Raw genomic sequence first — 5,000 nt, 5'->3', positions numbered from 1 at the left:
TCACGCCCCTGGTAGGCCGACCGGCCACACAGCCCAAAGTGGCTTCCACCTCGGCCTTCTGCTAGAGCCCAAGCGGCTTCCACGCCGGCCTTCTGCCATCGCCCAAGCTGCTCTCACGCCCCTGGTAGGCTGACCGGCCACAGCCCAAAGCGGCTTCCACGCCGGCCTTCGCCCATCGCCCAAGCTGCTCTCACGCCCCTGGTAGGCCGACCGGCCACACAGCCCAAAGTGGCTTCCACCTCGGCCTTCTGCTAGAGCCCAAGCGGCTTCCACGCCGGCCTTCTGCCATCGCCCAAGCTGCTCTCACGCCCCTGGTAGGCTGACCGGCCTTCCGCCATCGCCCAAGCTGCTCTCACGCCCCTGGTAGGCCGACCGGCCACACAGCCCAAAGTGGCTTCCACCTCGGCCTTCTGCTAGAGCCCAAGCGGCTTCCACGCCGGCCTTCTGCCATCGCCCAAGCTGCTCTCACGCCCCTGGTAGGCTGACCGGCCACAGCCCCAAAGTGGCTTCCACCTCGGCCTTCTGCTAGAGCCCAAGCGGCTTCCACGCCGGCCTTCTGCCATCGCCCAAGCTGCTCTCACGCCCCTGGTAGGCTGACCGGCCTTCCGCCATCGCCCAAGCTGCTCTCACGCCCCTGGTAGGCCGACCGGCCACACAGCCCAAAGTGGCTTCCACCTCGGCCTTCTGCTAGAGCCCAAGCGGCTTCCACGCCGGCCTTCTGCCATCGCCCAAGCTGCTCTCACGCCCCTGGTAGGCTGACCGGCCACAGCCCAAAGTGGCTTCCACCTCGGCCTTCTGCTAGAGCCCAAGCGGCTTCCACGCCGGCCTTCTGCCATCGCCCAAGCTGCTCTCACGCCCCTGGTAGGCTGACCGGCCTTCCGCCATCGCCCAAGCTGCTCTCACGCCCCTGGTAGGCCGACCGGCCACACAGCCCAAAGTGGCTTCCACCTCGGCCTTCTGCTAGAGCCCAAGCGGCTTCCACGCCGGCCTTCTGCCATCGCCCAAGCTGCTCTCACGCCCCTGGTAGGCTGACCGGCCACAGCCCAAAGTGGCTTCCACCTCGGCCTTCTGCTAGAGCCCAAGCGGCTTCCACGCCGGCCTTCTGCCATCGCCCAAGCTGCTCTCACGCCCCTGGTAGGCTGACCGGCCTTCCGCCATCGCCCAAGCTGCTCTCACGCCCCTGGTAGGCCGACCGGCCACACAGCCCAAAGTGGCTTCCACCTCGGCCTTCTGCTAGAGCCCAAGCGGCTTCCACGCCGGCCTTCTGCCATCGCCCAAGCTGCTCTCACGCCCCTGGTAGGCTGACCGGCCACAGCCCAAAGTGGCTTCCACCTCGGCCTTCTGCTAGAGCCCAAGCGGCTTCCACGCCGGCCTTCTGCCATCGCCCAAGCTGCTCTCACGCCCCTGGTAGGCTGACCGGCCACAGCCCAAAGCGGCTTCCACGCCGGCCTTCCGCCATCGCCCAAGCTGCTCTCACGCCCCTGGTAGGCCGACCGGCCACACAGCCCAAAGTGGCTTCCACCTCGGCCTTCTGCTAGAGCCCAAGCGGCTTCCACGCCGGCCTTCTGCCATCGCCCAAGCTGCTCTCACGCCCCTGGTAGGCTGACCGGCCTTCCGCCATCGCCCAAGCTGCTCTCACGCCCCTGGTAGGCCGACCGGCCACACAGCCCAAAGTGGCTTCCACCTCGGCCTTCTGCTAGAGCCCAAGCGGCTTCCACGCCGGCCTTCTGCCATCGCCCAAGCTGCTCTCACGCCCCTGGTAGGCTGACCGGCCACAGCCCAAAGCGGCTTCCACGCCGGCCTTCCGCCATCGCCCAAGCTGCTCTCACGCCCCTGGTAGGCCGACCGGCCACACAGCCCAAAGTGGCTTCCACCTCGGCCTTCTGCTAGAGCCCAAGCGGCTTCCACGCCGGCCTTCTGCCATCGCCCAAGCTGCTCTCACGCCCCTGGTAGGCTGACCGGCCTTCCGCCATCGCCCAAGCTGCTCTCACGCCCCTGGTAGGCCGACCGGCCACACAGCCCAAAGTGGCTTCCACCTCGGCCTTCTGCTAGAGCCCAAGCGGCTTCCACGCCGGCCTTCTGCCATCGCCCAAGCTGCTCTCACGCCCCTGGTAGGCTGACCGGCCACAGCCCAAAGTGGCTTCCACCTCGGCCTTCTGCTAGAGCCCAAGCGGCTTCCACGCCGGCCTTCTGCCATCGCCCAAGCTGCTCTCACGCCCCTGGTAGGCTGACCGGCCTTCCGCCATCGCCCAAGCTGCTCTCACGCCCCTGGTAGGCCGACCGGCCACACAGCCCAAAGTGGCTTCCACCTCGGCCTTCTGCTAGAGCCCAAGCGGCTTCCACGCCGGCCTTCTGCCATCGCCCAAGCTGCTCTCACGCCCCTGGTAGGCTGACCGGCCACAGCCCAAAGTGGCTTCCACCTCGGCCTTCTGCTAGAGCCCAAGCGGCTTCCACGCCGGCCTTCTGCCATCGCCCAAGCTGCTCTCACGCCCCTGGTAGGCTGACCGGCCTTCCGCCATCGCCCAAGCTGCTCTCACGCCCCTGGTAGGCCGACCGGCCACACAGCCCAAAGTGGCTTCCACCTCGGCCTTCTGCTAGAGCCCAAGCGGCTTCCACGCCGGCCTTCTGCCATCGCCCAAGCTGCTCTCACGCCCCTGGTAGGCTGACCGGCCACAGCCCAAAGTGGCTTCCACCTCGGCCTTCTGCTAGAGCCCAAGCGGCTTCCACGCCGGCCTTCTGCCATCGCCCAAGCTGCTCTCACGCCCCTGGTAGGCTGACCGGCCTTCCGCCATCGCCCAAGCTGCTCTCACGCCCCTGGTAGGCCGACCGGCCACACAGCCCAAAGTGGCTTCCACCTCGGCCTTCTGCTAGAGCCCAAGCGGCTTCCACGCCGGCCTTCTGCCATCGCCCAAGCTGCTCTCACGCCCCTGGTAGGCTGACCGGCCACAGCCCAAAGTGGCTTCCACCTCGGCCTTCTGCTAGAGCCCAAGCGGCTTCCACGCCGGCCTTCTGCCATCGCCCAAGCTGCTCTCACGCCCCTGGTAGGCTGACCGGCCACAGCCCAAAGCGGCTTCCACGCCGGCCTTCCGCCATCGCCCAAGCTGCTCTCACGCCCCTGGTAGGCCGACCGGCCACACAGCCCAAAGTGGCTTCCACCTCGGCCTTCTGCTAGAGCCCAAGCGGCTTCCACGCCGGCCTTCTGCCATCGCCCAAGCTGCTCTCACGCCCCTGGTAGGCTGACCGGCCTTCCGCCATCGCCCAAGCTGCTCTCACGCCCCTGGTAGGCCGACCGGCCACACAGCCCAAAGTGGCTTCCACCTCGGCCTTCTGCTAGAGCCCAAGCGGCTTCCACGCCGGCCTTCTGCCATCGCCCAAGCTGCTCTCACGCCCCTGGTAGGCTGACCGGCCACAGCCCAAAGTGGCTTCCACCTCGGCCTTCTGCTAGAGCCCAAGCGGCTTCCACGCCGGCCTTCTGCCATCGCCCAAGCTGCTCTCACGCCCCTGGTAGGCTGACCGGCCTTCCGCCATCGCCCAAGCTGCTCTCACGCCCCTGGTAGGCCGACCGGCCACACAGCCCAAAGTGGCTTCCACCTCGGCCTTCTGCTAGAGCCCAAGCGGCTTCCACGCCGGCCTTCTGCCATCGCCCAAGCTGCTCTCACGCCCCTGGTAGGCTGACCGGCCACAGCCCAAAGCGGCTTCCACGCCGGCCTTCCGCCATCGCCCAAGCTGCTCTCACGCCCCTGGTAGGCCGACCGGCCACACAGCCCAAAGTGGCTTCCACCTCGGCCTTCTGCTAGAGCCCAAGCGGCTTCCACGCCGGCCTTCTGCCATCGCCCAAGCTGCTCTCACGCCCCTGGTAGGCTGACCGGCCTTCCGCCATCGCCCAAGCTGCTCTCACGCCCCTGGTAGGCCGACCGGCCACACAGCCCAAAGTGGCTTCCACCTCGGCCTTCTGCTAGAGCCCAAGCGGCTTCCACGCCGGCCTTCTGCCATCGCCCAAGCTGCTCTCACGCCCCTGGTAGGCTGACCGGCCACAGCCCAAAGTGGCTTCCACCTCGGCCTTCTGCTAGAGCCCAAGCGGCTTCCACGCCGGCCTTCTGCCATCGCCCAAGCTGCTCTCACGCCCCCTGGTAGGCTGACCGGCCTTCCGCCATCGCCCAAGCTGCTCTCACGCCCCTGGTAGGCCGACCGGCCACACAGCCCAAAGTGGCTTCCACCTCGGCCTTCTGCTAGAGCCCAAGCGGCTTCCACGCCGGCCTTCTGCCATCGCCCAAGCTGCTCTCACGCCCCTGGTAGGCTGACCGGCCACAGCCCAAAGTGGCTTCCACCTCGGCCTTCTGCTAGAGCCCAAGCGGCTTCCACGCCGGCCTTCTGCCATCGCCCAAGCTGCTCTCACGCCCCTGGTAGGCTGACCGGCCTTCCGCCATCGCCCAAGCTGCTCTCACGCCCCTGGTAGGCCGACCGGCCACACAGCCCAAAGTGGCTTCCACCTCGGCCTTCTGCTAGAGCCCAAGCGGCTTCCACGCCGGCCTTCTGCCATCGCCCAAGCTGCTCTCACGCCCCTGGTAGGCTGACCGGCCACAGCCCAAAGTGGCTTCCACCTCGGCCTTCTGCTAGAGCCCAAGCGGCTTCCACGCCGGCCTTCTGCCATCGCCCAAGCTGCTCTCACGCCCCTGGTAGGCTGACCGGCCACAGCCCAAAGCGGCTTCCACGCCGGCCTTCCGCCATCGCCCAAGCTGCTCTCACGCCCCTGGTAGGCCGACCGGCCACACAGCCCAAAGTGGCTTCCACCTCGGCCTTCTGCTAGAGCCCAAGCGGCTTCCACGCCGGCCTTCTGCCATCGCCCAAGCTGCTCTCACGCCCCTGGTAGGCTGACCGGCCACAGCCCAAAGTGGCTTCCACCTCGGCCTTCTGCTAGAGCCCAAGCGGCTTCCACGCCGGCCTTCTGCCATCGCCCAAGCTGCTCTCACGCCCCTGGTAGGCTGACCGGCCTTCCGCCA

Source organism: Corythoichthys intestinalis, unplaced genomic scaffold (assembly GCF_030265065.1).
Source record: "Corythoichthys intestinalis isolate RoL2023-P3 unplaced genomic scaffold, ASM3026506v1 HiC_scaffold_83, whole genome shotgun sequence".
NCBI lineage: Eukaryota > Metazoa > Chordata > Actinopteri > Syngnathiformes > Syngnathidae > Corythoichthys > Corythoichthys intestinalis.
The sequence above is the reverse complement of the archived record's forward strand: the minus strand, read 5'-3'. Positions refer to the sequence as shown.